Source organism: Manis javanica, chromosome 10 (genome assembly GCF_040802235.1).
Source record: "Manis javanica isolate MJ-LG chromosome 10, MJ_LKY, whole genome shotgun sequence".
Lineage (NCBI taxonomy): Eukaryota > Metazoa > Chordata > Mammalia > Pholidota > Manidae > Manis > Manis javanica.
In genome coordinates this window covers 93,144,064-93,161,119 of record NC_133165.1, presented here as the reverse complement: position 1 = coordinate 93,161,119, position 17,056 = coordinate 93,144,064, and the positions used below count along the sequence as shown (strand labels likewise).

Here is a 17,056-nt window from a genome sequence, read left to right as displayed (position 1 = left end):
GCTGGAAAGTTTGGATTTCTTTGTTCTTGTTTTTCTTTTAAAGTCTCTAAAGAATGGGCCAACAATGAGATAACCATTAGGGAAAACAGACATCAACAGCTGTTTTCTTCACCAAAAAAATGCTTGAGTTCAGGGTCATATTCAGCAGCATGAAGTCAAAGTTTTATAAGTTAAGAAACTGCTAGAAATTCCCACTGGATTCTATTTTTTAAATTTAAAGTAATAAAATGTGATTGAGAGTGCTATCCTTTTTAATTGTTAAATGTGGCTATTGATCCTGTTTCCAGATGCCCATTCTATGGCAAATCCTTTCAACAGATGGTTGTTGACACCTGCTCTGTGCCAAGCTCTGCGGAGGCCCCCAGAATCTAGTGGTAACAGAACAGAAAACTGGCTCATAGAGATCCTATTCCACTGGGGGAAGCAGACAATGGAACAAATTTAAAAAAAATAAAAAGGTAATATAATATAAGGAAGCTGTAAACTTACAAAAAAAATAAAGGGATAGAGACTGAGTAATCAGTGAAGACTTCTCAGATACAGTGACATTTGAGGGCATTCTCTGAGGAGGTCACAGAATCAATAAACAGGGTAATGCATACATAACAAAGTGAGCCATGGGAAAGGCCTTCTTGCACATTTTTGAGGTTTGAATGTGGGCATCTCACACTTTCAACCCTCTGCACTACCAGCCGCCCACCTCCCTCATGGTACCTTTAAAACTCCATTTGGAGTGCAAGTACATGGCTGTGCAAAAGGTAGGCCTTGGGGGTTTTATGTGCATGTGGGGTGAGGAAGAGGGTGTTTGTATAGGTGTCTTATCTTCCAGATCTGGAGAAAGAAATGACCAAGTATTTGCGAATTTTTTTTTTCATTTTACAAATGCTGTTAAAATTCCAATGTGCATTGATGCAACATTTGATAGTTTTACTTTCCCAAGCATTTGCTAATAATCCATTTTCTGAGAGGAGATGGGATTTTTTTCTTTCATGGTTTTTAAGAATAGGATGCTTTGACAAGCGTTTTGCTGTTCAGTACAAACAAACTAGTTGGACTTTAGAATTAACAAAAAAATATGTCTTGGCCTATATTTATAAACACCCACCTTAAAAATTAGTCATTTGGAAAAATGGATAAAGAGTCCCAAACTTGATCTCCCATGCAGGCCTCCTTTCTTTAGTCTTCACTGGCACAGCTGCTCTTCTTTCCCCGGCATTTTTGACTCTGAATTCAATTGTCTTCCCACTAACTATGTTGGGACAACATGCCTTTTTTCCCGAGTAAAATGCTTCCCAGCCTACCTTTCAAGGATTCTCCCGTATGTCACACTGGGACATATGGGGGTCGCACTGGGGGAGTGCAGAGTTGGGGCTGGGGCAGCCAGAGGTTAAGGAATTTCATCCTCAATAGGCCAATAGCCCCAAGGGAGTCATGACAGAAGTCAGGGACACTGCACATCTGAGTAGGTCTGTGCAAGGAGCTTATTAGGTTTGTCTCTTTGGTACCCACTCCCTTTCTCTTGGTGGGGCCCTAATTTTTCTTTGGGGAACATCTCTGTGACTTCCCAGACTGTGTGGGACTGACATCATTTCCTGGACCTTCTGGGGTGATGAATAACCAGAGCTGGTAAGTTCAGACCATTTCAGGCCCCTGCCTCAGGACGGGCACCTGTGAAATGGCACGCCAGGCCTTTGGCTGGACCAGGGGGAGAGAGGAGTTCTCCTTTCTGGCAATGCTAGGAGGGTATATATAAGTCCGGGGCTGCCAGCAGCTGTTTGCCACCTCACTGGGGTGAACCTGTCTGAAAAGGAATCCAGTAGAATGGAAAGCATGGGAAAGATGTAGAGAATGAGAGGCCCAGCTCTGCAACGTTACGTCGTGCGTGGGTCCAGCCAGCTCTGAGAACAGGTTTCCTCGTGGGTTTCTCAGTTCTCTGAGCTCATAATTCCCTGAAATCTGATCTGGGTTTATGTCACATACAGCTGAAAGACTCCTGATTAGACACTAAGGGAAGATCACAGGACTGGTAGGCAGGAAATCAGTCTAGGCAAAATGGAACAAAAAGCTGTCAGTAACCAATGGCTTGGGATTCACACAGCTGCATATTTTGAGACAATCACTCCAGGGAACAAAAATGCCGACCTAATCCTAATCCTAGGGTAGGGGCTACATGCCCTTTAGCCTCTCATTTTTGCAAGGTGGCTCTGAAGTTACAGATGTCTAGGATTCAACTGTAGCTCGAAAGCGATTCTTCAGAGTTATATATAATCTAGTCCTGGCTAGAGCAAGACGAGAAAAATTAGGATTATTAGGAGATTCTTTCCATTCCAAATAGCTAGATGATCGGTAAGATTTCAGGACAAGTCTAGAGTTTCTGCTGTTCACTACATGCGATCACCAATAAAACATTTCATGCTTTCTGAGCTTACCTACTACTTAATTCTCACAGTGGTTCTAGTGTTTTCCAAACTGGGACACTTCTGAGAATAAGGAGGTAATATTCCTAATCATGACGGACTAGCCAGCCTCCATTAGGACTGTTCCAGGCAGATCAGGACCGACAGGCACTCCCTTCCCTAGTCAGTCCAGTGGGTTCTTTGCTGACTGGGTTCTTTAGACCTGCCTTCTGCCTTCAATCTTTAGAAAAAGAGTGAATTCTTCACAGCTTTGTTCTTTAGCTGTGAAGACAGCTACTACGTCAGGGTGCTCCCAAGGGGCAGGCACTGCTCTTTATTCACGTGGTCTCATTGCCTCTTACCTGTGAGGTAAGAATGATTTAGGGATGAGGAAGGGACTTCTCTCACATTTCAGCCACCAGGCAGTGGTGGGCCAGCCATACGCATCTACCTAACAGGAGCCAGAACCTTCAGTCTTTGCACAGTGTTCTGCTGCCCCTTTATTTAAGTGGGAACAGCCACCCTCATTTTCCTCTGCGTCATTTAAAGTCTGAAGGCTTGTAATTTTCATAGACATAGATAATATTGTCTGAAAATAGGAGATCTCTCTCCAAGTCTTTCCACTGTGGCTTCTGGAGGCTGTGCTAATAAAAAAAGGGGGATGCCCTGTGAATGTCAAAGGAGCCTTAGGTCTCTGTGCTCCAAGTGGAGATCCTCTCCTAGGTCTCCTGTGACTCGAGCTCTGCCACCTGTCACAGAGCCTCCTGGAAAGGTGGAAATGAAAGTGAGCCCCCAGCTCCATCTTAAGCGTCCCTAGGAAACAGGGGCTTACCGGTATGTTTCACACTCAGACTGGAGCGTTGCCAACACCTTGCTCCTCTACTGCACACATTTGTTTTCAGGAATAATACTATAATAATCAGCAATGATTATTCTTTTCTTGATTCGTTCTTTAGTTTTAAAGCACACACCAATTTTAAAAAGAAGAGAAATTGCATTCTTAAAGATACTCTTTAAGCCTAGAAAATATTTCTTGTATTAAAAAAGTGTGCACTTAAAAACCAAAAATATTACAACTTACAATTCATACTGTTTCCCTGTTCGAAATTTTAAACAAAAATAAAAATCCCAAGTTGCCTTAAAGAGTGATGGAACTGAAGCAATTCCAGTTCTTCATCTTTATAATTACAGTGTTATTCTTGTTGATTTTGACTCTTGTGATTTGAAAGCAGGAATATGTGGTACCACAGTACAACATGGCCTAAGGTCATGAACTAGCCGAAGCATTTGTCTGCGTGAGTTGGGGACTGAGTTGGGAATTGTCTGTGTAGCTGGACATTTTCCAAAATAATGTTCATGTTGGATCCAATGTTTAACCACAGGATAAGTAATAAACATGTGCTTATTTCTAGCTTATCCATATATTACATAATTCAGTGGTAGCCACAACCTTTATTTAAAATGTAGACCATGCAAAAGAGGTGTTATTCAAGCAGGAATATTTTACTGTTGGTATTGTTTAAGATTGTGACACATGGCAATAACGATAACAGACTGGATTATTCGCGTTTTCAGATTTTTACAAGACAGCATGGCTCTGTATTGCCTGGACCAGAGCTCCCGATGGCCTTGAACTTGAAGCCTCAGTATTCAAAAGTTAAAATCCCACTTGCCCCAGTTTAATCCATCAAATGGCATCTGTCATAAAGATAAAGGATATTGTATAAATTTTTTACAACTTCTGAGGGATCTTGAGAGTTCTTTGCCAAAAAGTACTCTGGGTCCTTGACACCCACCAGTGGCCCAGTTTTGCCCAAAGTGATGCCCCATCCCCACCAGCAATACAGTGCCTCATGCCCATCTCCCATCTCCACGTTTGTTTAATCAAAACCCTGAACTTTGAACTAGAGTCAATATGAATATGTAACATAGAGACTAACTGATTACCGACCCCTTGATGTATAACAGTGAAGACTTGTATATGGTCTGTCGGCTTGATTTTAAGCCACCCAAAGGTTTTAATCCACACTTAGAAGCTCAGTTTGATCACCCGTGGCAGCTGGACCTTGAACTTCAGCTAAAAGTGCCGAGGCAATGAGTTCTTTGGGTCTGGTAGGAAATGAGAGAGAGAGTGACATCGTTTCCCTTATGGGAGAATTCTCTTTTCAGTGGCCTTGCTAAAAAATTTGCCTCCCAAACTAGGAGATTGCAAGAGGAAAACAAAGAGGTGTCTGTGCGTACACGAGAGCAGGCAAAAGCAACGCGCCGAGGAGAAAGAAGCCCGGGAGACCCGCTCAGGCAGCGGAACGTACAGGTGAGGGAGGAGAAGAAAGATGTGAACTGTGGGAAAGCAGCAGTAGTAATAACAATAATATCAATTTGGAAACTAGAACCAGTGTATAAAGTACATGAATAAAGCCAGTAAAGCTCCAAGAGTGAAAACCATCCCAACAAGAGACAGGGAAGCCACGACAGAGGTTCCGGGTAACAATCAGAGCACAGTGACTGACCAGCAGCAGTGCTGAGCAGGGGAGACAGCCCAGACTTGGACCTTTTGAGTTCCTGAACTTGAGCTCACCCCTTGCCGTCAAAAGACTTAGTGACCTGAAAGGAAACTATCGTTGGTTTAAGTACGGACTTATGAATCTATCTAATTTTATACTCAACTGCATGTGTTTAAGATCTTAATATTTCCATAATCAACGTAAGAAGGTATTAGGTTCACTCATTTGAAATTGCCTATATACATTCATTTTTTAGCTATAAAAACTGCAATTTCACAAGGTTCCAACGAATAGAGAGGAAGATCTTCTCAAGCAAAATCTTTGATTTCATTTTAAAATCCATGCTGGAGATATTTGGCCTTCAGTAAGATTCCTACGTTCTCTTGGAGTTTGTGATTTATGAACTTGGTGCCATCTGGGGAAGGGGCAATCCCCAAAGCATTCAGCCTGCCCCTGCCTGGGATGTGAGAAGAAGCTGGGGAGAAAAGGAGGTTCCGGAACTACATAGGCAGAGGGAGGTGGTATCAACCTCAGTACTTGTTTATTTCATTTTTTGCTTTGCTTTTTATTTCTAACTCATCTGACTTTGGGTTCCAGATTTGTTTTTCTCTTTGTAAACTAGCTTTTGAAATTATTATCTGGCCCATCTGTTTGCATCTCTCAAATGAATGTAAATTGGCTTTTGTTTTAAATTTCAGGTGCTTTAGTTTTGATGTTACTGTTCATCGCCTACAGCAGTTTGGCCATGGCAGTGAATTTTTTGCTGCCAAGAACAGAGAAGCATGCTGTTTTGAATCTTTTTTTTTCAAATGAATGTGCATTTTAGTATAAAAGAATTCTCAGTTTTTCATAGGTTTGGCTTGCCTCTGATCTTATGTTTTCTTTCTTTTCTCTTTCATTCTTTCCTGTCCTGCAGCCCCACATTAATGCTATCATGTTTCTTTTCATATCCTCCCTTACAAGGAACCCAAGACAAGCCACTCTCTGTTCCTTTCTCAAATTAAAAAGAAAAAGATGCCTATGGGATCATGCTGATTCCTGCGGGCAACCTTGCTTGAATGATCACAGTGCATTAGATAATGATCCTTCACTGGACAATCAATAATTATTGAGCACCTAGTTTGTGCAGGATACTGTACATACAATAGCATAGGCAATGATGGGAACACATTTCATGAGAGACATTGAAATATTCATGGACATAGACTTTCTTGGCAATTATGTTTTTGAGATCCACCTATAATGGACACATATTTGGCATGGAAGAAAGTTGAAGACGTGCACAAAGGTTTGATGTAATGTCTTTTTATGAATCTAACCATTGTGAAGCTTGGCATGTATACTTGAGGAGCTATACTCTGTGCACCGCCAGTGGTGTCATACCATGTAAGGTGCACAGGTAAGAAGTAGATGATAGTTCTGCAGGCAGGTAAAGGCTTACCTTACTAAATGTTCTCCCCTCATCCCACCTCAGTCACACTGTGGAAATGTTTTCCTTTGAGGATTACCGTATAAGTACTTTTTTCCCATGTAGTATTTTCCTACCTAGGACAGGGTGCTTCTTACGGAGCCACACCTTAGAAAGAGCAGCTGACCCTGGCTTTGCTTGGCAGGAAACAAGGCCATGAACAGTTGTGACACAGGATGGTTTCACTTTGACATGACAGAAGTGGTTTGGGAAAGAGTTCAAAGAAAGGTCACCTTGAGCAGTTCTAGGGAAGGAAAAGAACATAGGGTCACTCAACAAACAGTGCTACTGAAAAGAAGGAACAGACGCCAAACTGAAGAAACATCAGGGCCACCTTCACTCTAATTGCAATTTAGCTTTTGCCCAACCTGAGGAGGGATGTTCCAGTGAGCAGAGGGGCAGCTTGTCTGGAAGCCGGGAAAAGCTTTCACCAGCCGTCTGGACGGGAGGCTCACACAGGGAGACCCACGCATTGAGTCCACCTGGGACTTGCCTGGTCTTAGCACTGACTGTTCCCTGGAACCCTCTCCATCCTGGGCACACCAGGATGACTGGTCCTTCCTGCATTTTCTTGGGCTTCTGAGCCATCTTTGTAGAGGTTACACTGTCTTTTGTTTTTTGATAGCATCAGCCTTTCCTTCCTAGAGAATGCAGCACCGTTTTCCCTTTAATTTTAGAAACAGATTCATTCTAGGAACATCACCTCCTAAGCTGCTGTTTGGTGCTCTGTGAGGAGTCTCTGAGGGCTCGGATAGGGCTTGTGAAGCTGAGAGATTTCAGAGGTGTCATCCTCACTAGCATTCAGCAGTGTCCACCTACGTCCACGTGGAGAAAAGTGTGAAGTGTGGTGATTTCAGCAATGGGAAAGTTGTTGGTCCTGAGAGATAAGCAGTTACTGACTTTCTCATGGAGGTGGCCTGGGATATTCCGAGATGTGCACACTTATAAAATATGTTCTTGCCTTTGTCCAAATAGGTCTTTGTTTAAACTATAGTTTATGGGAAGATATTAAGCCATGGTTATAATACTATCTTTTGGTAAGATCTGTGGCAATATCACAAAATCATGTATAAACTCCGTAATTGGAGAATGTTTTCAAAAATTTTTGAAACTAAAACTAAGTAATTCACTTAAAAAAAGTCATCTAGGTGAAATCTAATACTTTCTGTTACTTGAAGATGTTTGTAATAAAGTGAAATCCCATATTAATTCTTGGCTACAAGATAGTCAAATTAGAATGTCCTTAACAAAAAAAACAAGAATATTCATGAACTAGGATTTTGTTCATAAAGTCAGCTTTCCACTGACTTGATTAACAGTGGAGAGAAAATGCATTGTTTCGGTTTAAGCTTAACCATAGTTAAAACAAAAGTTGACAAAAAGCAGGACAAACCTGTTAAAAATGCATCCAGTGTTTGGAAATACAGTTACTAGTGAATGGGTGGGGAGGGCCATCCAAATGTGGACAATTAATACAAGGACATTAGGGTAGAACATTGCATAAACTATTAGGCGGGGTGGAGGCCAGTCAAAAGATTTTGATTTGTGAAAATAGTCTACTATTGTTGGTATTTCTTAGTTGAGCATTCTTCTATTTAAAGATTTGAATAGTAAGAATCTTAGTAACTGAAGGTTGTTTCTGCACTAAGAATGTTAAGTTTACTGGTTTCTTTGTATGTAAAATCTCATTTAAATCACCCAACAATCATAAGAGGTGGGTATAGCTATAACCCTCTCACATTTACCTCTTGAGGTCTAGGTGGTACATAGGGTACATATTACGTGGCCCCCACACTCTTTTTTTTTTTTTTTTTTTAGTTTTCATCCTGGCAACATCATACTGTTTATTTATTTATTTAATCAATTTATTTTTATCCAGGTATCATTGATTTACACTCATATGAAGGTTTCACATGAAAAACATTGTGGTTACTACATTCACCCATATTATCAAGACCCCCCGCCATACCCCACTGAAGTCACTGTTCGTCAGTGTAATAAGATGTGTGGCCCCCACCTTCTTAATGAGTGTTTCTGGAGGTGGGCCTCAGAAACCCCATTTTTAATAAGTTCCCAGATGGTTTTTATGCCCTCAAAATGAAATACACATCTAATAATCAGCAGTCTGTTTTTACCATCAATGATATTATTATTCTCCTCATGGGTTCCCAGAATTAGGTAGGACCTTGCTCTCATTTTTAGCCAGAGCAGATACACTAGTTTCCCGTTATTTCATGGTGTAGAACAGTTTCTGAATAGGAGAGGAAATGTATCTTAATAGGACTCATAAAAATTTTGAATGTGTCTAGGAATCAAGTTAAACCTCTCTGTCCTAGCACAAGTAGCTGGAAAATTTTAGTGACCATTAAACAGAGTATTCTGTTCATGTCTTCACACATTTTATATAGTTAGAGTGACTACAGTCAGGAGCCAGCAGGAGCTGGGCGGTTTGAGAGAGAAAGAGAGCTTTTAGATTCACAGTCTCCTCCCAGAAATGCCATTCTTGATAAAGTTTATGAAGAAGTAGACATTGGATTGCATGAATATCTTAGTAAGAATATCTTCCAAGAGGTTTATTTAAAGATGAGAAACACATGGTGCTAAAGAGAGCTTACACATAGATGCAGTAGAGAAACTAGTTAATGTTAAGGTCAGAGAGTTTTGGCCAAAAAAAAAAAAATAGTGTGTTCCTTTATGTGGCTTGGAGAAGTAGAGCAAGTATTTTGAATCCAGGGTTTTGACAAATATTTTATAGTGTGTTTCCTCTTCAAAAAAACTGAAGTAAATGTTTGGTTGTTTTTTTTTTAAATATATATTTACTGTCACATAAGCCTGAACTTCCAAACTTGAATTTCTGGACATATCAGTGAGGCTAAAAGCCCTTTTTATTCAACATGGCCTGTTAGGAATTGGCATCTCTTGTTATATTGCCCTCCCTAGAGCAACGTCCAAACAAATGCCTCTCTCCTTCCTCGTTCCTCCTACCTGCCTGTTCTCCTCATCTTTTCCTTTTTCTCTCATTCTCTCTCTCTTTTTGTTTTGGTTCATCTCTCTGAATCTCGCCCTTTCTCTCATCTCATGTCAGTTTCCCTGTATCATGTTCCCAAACCACTCCAGCCCATAGTATTTCTCCTTTTCCTGATTTTTCATATTACCAAGTATCTGTAGCAAAGACTTTGGCTAATGGATATTCTAACTCAGAGTATTATCCAATTGCATTTTATGTATAAGTCCAGTTCCCTCAACTAGATCCTAAATATTTGAGACCCAGAAAGAAAACATTTATTACTTCTTAATTTCCAACAGAGTTCATAACCAGTGTTCAATAACTAAATGGTATTTTGAATCACACTGAATTATTTTTCTATTTCCCAGTCAAATTTGTTTCTTTTATTATTCTTGCCCAGCCATGCAAATTTAATCTGTACCTCTTTTGATGGGCTAGAAGAGAAAAAAAAGTTGGAAATCACAATCAATTTACTCATTTGTGGAAAGCAAAGTGTTAAATAATATTATTAATGAATTATTAAAGAATAAAAATATAATTAATACACTGAATTTAGTCTGAAAATTTATTCACAGATCATAGAAGAAAAGTGAAGGTTTTTATATCTCAACCAGAGTTGACAAGCTGGGTGGTAATAGCCATCAATCAGCAAATAGATCCCAATTACTACCTTAGAAGCTACCTGTTAGTTGATATAATTTCAGCTCTGCTAAGTAGCCATTTGAAGTGTGACTATGTAGAAATAACTTCAATTTATAAAAATTCCTTTCCTACTTAATTTGATCACTGTTTATGCTTGACATGAAGACTTTTTACATAATTGTTAGTCATTACATACTGTCATTAGCCAAGTGGTTGAACATGGTCTGTACAATTTTTCCATTTATAGTCAAATAATTCCTTTTAAGAACAATGAAACTTTATTTTTTAAGGAGAGTACAGGTCCACAGGAAGTGATAAAGGCCAAATGACAAGAAATCAATAGGCTTCAGGAGATCTTACTAAGTACAAGATCTAAGTAGAAAAAAGGTTTTCTATAAACATCTGAAATATATGAAAGCAGGTTTGTTCATGCATTTGTTCCTCAGTGTAATGAAAAATAGCATAAACTGTGGTGTAGGAGAGCTTTAATTCAAATCCTATGTTTTTACTTTCTGGCTGTGAGATCTTGGACAAGATACATAATGCATTTGAATATTAATTTCTTTATCTGAAAAATATATGTAACAGTATTTCAATTGGTTTTTTTAAGTAATGAGAAAAATCTTTAAATGTCTTGGCAAAAACATAAAAATTGCAGGTGCTTTTTTAATGATGTCATTCATACCTCAGTTTCACCACATTACAAGGGAAAAGACTGACATGGACATCATGGCACAAAGATAATTAAAATTTACAGTGTGAGACTCAGAGATCAAGAGATGTGACTTAAAGGTTAAGAATTAGTCTATGAATTCACCTGAAAAGTTTTATTATGTATGTGTGTGTGTCATCAAAGTAACTAACGTTAACACTTTCTTCTATGAAAGACAACCAGAACTCTTACATAGGCCTATAGCCCAGGTCCACAATGACTCAGGCTGAAGGCTACAGACAGCCTGTGTGTGTTCACATGTGAGAATGCTTGGTGAAAAGCATCAATGGTACAGAATTGTCCCCAAGACAGCTTTAGTGTAGCATATAGCAGATGGAGCTCAAGGTCAGGATTGTCCTAGAGTGGTAGGCTGGATAGGGAAGGGGCTGGAATTCCTAACAGATGACATATAGCCACAGTTCACCTTTTCTCCCACACTTCCTGTGTTCCAGGCACTGTGCTGAACATGCATTATCTCCTTTAATGCCTCCAAGACCTTCTTGAGGTAGGTGTTGCTGTTATCTTCAAATTGCAGATGAGTAAACTGAGGCACAGAGATGTTTTTGTAATTGGTCCCAAGGTACACACCTAGAAAACTACCTGTAAGTATGAGTTGAACTGTCTGAATCCAAAGGCTGCTTTCATAAATGTTTCTGAAAAAAAAAAAAGTATTAGCTACACTTACACAAACACCAAGGGAGGAACCTCACAAATCTGGGGTGGGGGACGGATGTATGAAAGGGAGGAAATTTTGGTTAGCCAGTCCTGTGCAATTTTGTCAGTCTGGTATGCTGCCTAAATGACATGGAATCTGTGCTTACATGATGCTGGACAGGAACATCTAGCGATAGGAATGGTGTACGTGCTGCGTGTCCAGCAACAGGCTGGGTTGTCTATTTCCAGGGCCTAGGGGCTGCTCACCAACTTGACCCAGATAAGTGCTAGACACAGGAGTGCAGGTGCAAGATCAACCAGTCTTCTTCTTCTTGGGTGGAATTTTCCTGCTCAAAAAAAAAAAAAAAGATGCAGGAAAACAACAGCTTCCTATGACCTCATTCTGCTTAAAATTCCTGGATATGTCTCTATTTCCCTTCTGGTTCCAGACTTTTTCATACTTGCTTTAAGACTAAATTCAGCTCCTTTAAAAGGAAATGAGTGTCAGCTTCATAAAGAAGTGGTATTGCTTTTTTGTATCCAGAACATTTTGGACTATAGAGCCAAAGCATCTTATTTAATCAGTTCCTAATTTAGTTTTTTTCTCGGATGGTCAATTTTTCCTGACAAAGTGTTCTGTAGACTGTCTGCATTCGAATCACTGGGCATGCTCATTAAATTCAGTCATTCATTTAGCAAAGCCACTTACTGAATATGTACTATGTGACAGGCATTATACTGGTTTGCAGGCCTCTCCATATTCTGAATGAATGCCTTCATAGGTGGGCCCAGGAATCCTCATTTTTAACAAGCTCCCAGATATATTCTCAAAACTTTGAAGACCTCTGACCTATATTACGAACTCTTCAAATACAGAGCAGGCTATTTTATGTAACTTCATTTCTAGTACCTAACAAATTGCCTGGCATGGTGATGTTGATGTGTGATTTGTTACGAGCCAATGAGACAGGAATTTCCAGACCCACTGCTGCTTGGAGTAATTTGAGAATATTGAAACCTATTGTTTATTCTTGTTCATATTTTTATACTTTTCAATCTGCTGGTCTTGAGTCTAGCTGCTGAGATACCTGTAAGTGAAGAATCTGTTATTTCAGAGCTCTGGTTTTTGTTTGTTTTTTTCCCCCAGGAATATTTAATCATTAGGTTTTGTGCTTCCTTACTGAGATATTCTCAAAATACATTTTGTGTTTTTATTCAGAAATCAAAGAATGCCAAGGTTGAGTAGATCTTAAAAGAGAAGCATTTCAACCACTCAACAAGTACTTAAATTCTCCCACAGTGTACTCTGTTTTAGAGCAAGGCAACTGCTTTAACAACTTCAAAATTTCACCGGTTTCATCCCAATGAAGTTTATTTCTCACTCATGTCTTATTCCAATACAGATTAGCAGGAGGGGTCTTTTGACATTCAAGGACCCAGGTTCTTACTGCCCTGTGGCTCTGTTATCCTTTAGATAACCAAGGTCTTCCCCTTTCAGCAAACAGACAGTACAAGAGGGTGAGGATCGCACACAGTGGGTTTAAAGCACAGCTCTGATGTGACATATAACATTTTCACTCACATTTAATCAGCCAAAACGCAGCCACTGGCCCACACTGAACTACAAAGGAGACTGGCACAGGCACTCAAAGTGTACGATCACATACCCGCTGCCTTGGCCTACAAGAGTTTATATGGCCTGCCTACAATTCTTCCAGGGACCAAGGGACTGACCACTTTTTGAGTTAGATAACATATCCTCTTTAAATATCTTGGACAGGTAGAGAGCTGTTCTTTTGTTACACTGAAATATGTTTTGCTGCATTGGCAAGATAGCACATTACTTGAGTATGTGGGCTCTAGAGTCAGTCTGCTTGAATTTGTATCCCAGCTCCATCAACTTTGGGCAGTTGCTCATGTCTCAGAATCTGGTTCCTCATAAGTTAATGCATGAATTGCCTGACTTACAATAAATTCTCAATAAGGGTAAATGAATGAATATTGGTTCATGTTCCATCCTTGTCCTCACAGAGAAACATCCTCATCTTTGGAATAGTTGAAGATGTGTCTGCCTCTATTCTGAGTATTTTCCAGAATCTTCAACTATTCCTCACATGACCTCATTGAGCACTCCCTCTGTCTTCTTCACTCTTCTCAGATTGTGCTCCAATGTATCTATAGCCCTTTGAGGAGTGTGGTGCTCTTACCAGAGTACAATATTCTAGTGTGCTCTGACCGGGGCAGACAGCAGCAAAACCATAACTTCCCTATTTTTAGTTGCTGTACAGTTACTTATGCAGCCTAAGATTACATTAGCTTTTTAGCCACCACTTCACCCACTCGATACATATTGATCTTATTTCCTACTAACATTTTAAAATTTTTATATACATGTAATTACAGAGCTAAGCCTCTTTCATTGCTGTAGGACTTTTTTGGTTTCAAGAGAAGATTCATATATTTACATCTACAGATTTTTAGTGGGCTCTATTTGATCCTGCATTTTCAGTCTTACAGGAAGAGTAGCAGCACCCTTGGGGCCCGGCTGCTACCTCACAGTGGTCAACAAAATTTATTTGACATACAGGGAGAGTGACTAAGACTCCTATGTTAGTGTAAATTTCTTTTGGCCCAGAGTACACCAGAAAATGTCCTAACACCAGGGATATTTACTAAGCTAGTGTTTAGGATTTTTTTCCTCCTATATTTGAAGAATTAAAAAAAAAAAACAGCATATCCTTATTTTGGCATCGAGACTCCTACCACTGCCTCAACCCAAATTGCTTCTGCTTTTTTTTTCCTTGTGGGCAGGAGTTTTTCTGGGTCTGCTGCCACATCATGTGGGTTTGGGGAAGGACAAGAAGTGAGACAAAAGATGTGGTGGAATAAGCAGGCGGATGCTGCCGATACCACGGCAGGAAGGAGTTGGACCTAGTGGTAGTTGAAGTGGATGATCTCCAAGGTGCCTTGCAAACCTATGATTCTAAGACTCTATGTGATAAATAAGTGGATTCCAGCTCCAGAAGCCTCAGTGTACCAACTACCAGCCTGGGAAATGGGAACATATAATTTTTAAAATACTTGTTCTAAGTGCTGTCTCTTCAGATTAGGAATGATATCTTCTTTCTTAATATTTCATCTGTGATCACTGCTTCACAGTCCTCCTCTTCACTATGAAAGCCTGACCCTGGCATTTAATTCACACGGCTCTCTGGTTTTCTTTACTGAAGTCAATCTTTGATAATGGTTTGTTTGAGACTGATACTCTGGCCTTTCCTACATGTAATAATAGCAGCAACAATAATAGCTATACTAAAGCTGATATTATTGAGCACATACTATGTGTCAGGAACATATGATGGGGTAAGTTTGATTAACCACATGTTAAAGAAGAGGACACTGAGATATAGAAACTTTAAGTAATTTGCCCAGGGTTGTTTAGTGGCAGAGCCAGTTAAATAGGCACTCCAACCATATAATGCGAACTATCATTCACCAACGAGCAAAGGCCCTGCCATTCATCACCCCCAGAGGCTGAAGACTTAGCTGCTAAACTGCCACAGTAAAGTCTCAGGCCACATATAACCCATTCCCTTTTGTGAACGCTTTACACTAATTCACCTCACTTCGACACATCACGTTTCAAAACAGTATCTCTTAACCCAGTGGTTGATAAAAAGCCAAAATCGCACTTTGGTGTCATTTCAAAATGATCAGCCTAAAGTGACGGGCAACACTTGAATTAGGGACACTTCAAGGAACCCAAGGAGAGATCACGTAACATGTTAACACAATGACTTTTAAGAAAATACTTGCATGGTCAAAGTCACCAATCCCTTCACTTCACCTGGGCTAGGGTGGGAAAACCCCAAGAAACAGAACAATCCAATCACCTCCTCCCAGAGCCCACATGCACAGCTGATTTCTGAGAAACGAACTTAACTGTCAGAGGTTTCATGATCAGCTGCTGGGCAACATCCGGCATCAACCTAACCACTAATCTCAGATCTCATAGCAACACATGTCTGCTGGAACCCAAAATAGCCCTGCCTTGAGCTCTTTTCACTTCTTATCACTTGAGCAATAGCGTGTGTAAAAAAGGTGTCTGTCAGCCAACAGCTGCTAGTTTCCAGAGAAATGAGTGGATGTGTGGCTGCTTCCATTTAATCAGTCACCATCTCTATCAGCAGGATTAACGCTTCCATTGTGCCAGCCACCTCTATCTATGCATATTTTCTTTTATCCAAGAGTCTACTGGACTATTTCAGATTCACTGGCATATGTGATGTTTTCATAACATTGAATGAAATCCCCTTTCATTTTAACCTTTCTCCACTATATGTTGTTTCTTAACATTTTCCTTTCACAGAAACACATTGGAGGCTAATCCCCAAGACCTGGAGAGAGATACACCCAAGAAAACCTTTTTGACTTTGCTAGAGGAACTTCACCTGCTTCAAGCTTGTTTTCATCTCATCAGAGCTCCTCATTTCTTCATCCCTTGGCAGCAGTCAGGAACTCTGCTGCCATAAAGTGGATTACTCCTGAATCAGGGCATCGTGCCCACTGGTAGCACTGCTTTCCTCTAGAACCATTCCAGGACCCACAGCCTGGGAACACTTGGCTTGCTCTAGTAGGTACAATGTAGCTTTGACATGAATTATTCTCTAAAGAAAACTCTCTGGATGTGCCCAAGAACAATTTACATTAGCAGGAGAAATAAATAAGAAAATAGCAATGGAGTAAATTGTTGAGATTTATTGCAATAAGTATATATTGTTTTATGATGATAAATCAATAACAATTTTTATACTGACATGTCTACTCACCTACATGGTTGGTTTCTGCACTAGATTTAATGGAAGGAAACAACATGAAAATTCTTTTTCCCCTGACTCCTGCCAAGTCCCTCTTGAGTGGTTACATGCAGCCACCACATACTCTGCCATTGAAAGGAGTTGGGTGGCCATATTTATTCTCTACAATTCCCATATGTTTTTGCTTCAAAGTGAAAGCAACCCAGGATACATTCTTTGCTCTGTAGGAGCCAAGGATTTAGAGTTGAATTTAAATGATACCAAAAGAAATCTTCAAACTCTGCAGAAAGCCTAGCATATGGGAGGTTGTTCATTAAGACCAGCTAGAACTATTATACCGCAGAGGAACCAAGGGTTTGATAGAATGCAATTTGTGAGCAATCATTAATTATTTACTATGGATAAGGCATTTGTTTCAGTTAAGATTGACCTATCCTGCCTTTAAAGCATACTTGAAGAAGAAAAGGAAGAGGAGAAGGAGAAGGAAGAGGAGGAGAAAAAGGAGGAAGCAGCTGATGACAATGATGACACCATCTGTTGGGGAATCAAAAAGTGGGCCTGTTAGTCTCCCCCAGCCCTGCTCCCCAGCCTCTGAATCTCAGGTATTATCTCACTTTGAAACTTATCAAGCCAGTGGGATATAAGACAGTAAGGGCCTCCTAATTGTCTGCCTCAGCAATATTCCCAAGTACCATCCCTCCCAGAGTATTAGAAAGGAACAAACATTTAATGGGCTCTTCATCACTTTATACGCCTTCAATGTATGGTACCATTTAATTCTCAAACAAGCCCATTTGTATAGATTAAGCTCAAGAATATGAGAAACTTGCCCAAGTTCACACAGCTAACAAGTGAG

At 40.1% G+C, this 17,056-nt stretch overlaps 1 long non-coding RNA gene across 1 annotated transcript; it reads left to right on the top strand.

Moving 5' to 3' along the window:
- Positions 1-4,597: 4,597 nt before the first annotated feature.
- Positions 4,598-16,118, top strand: LOC108399321 (uncharacterized). The gene is made up of 3 exons (XR_001853623.3): positions 4,598-4,710; positions 11,182-11,234; positions 15,753-16,118. It is a non-coding gene; the product is annotated as an uncharacterized lncRNA (long non-coding RNA).
- The last annotated feature ends 938 nt before the right edge of the window (positions 16,119-17,056 follow it).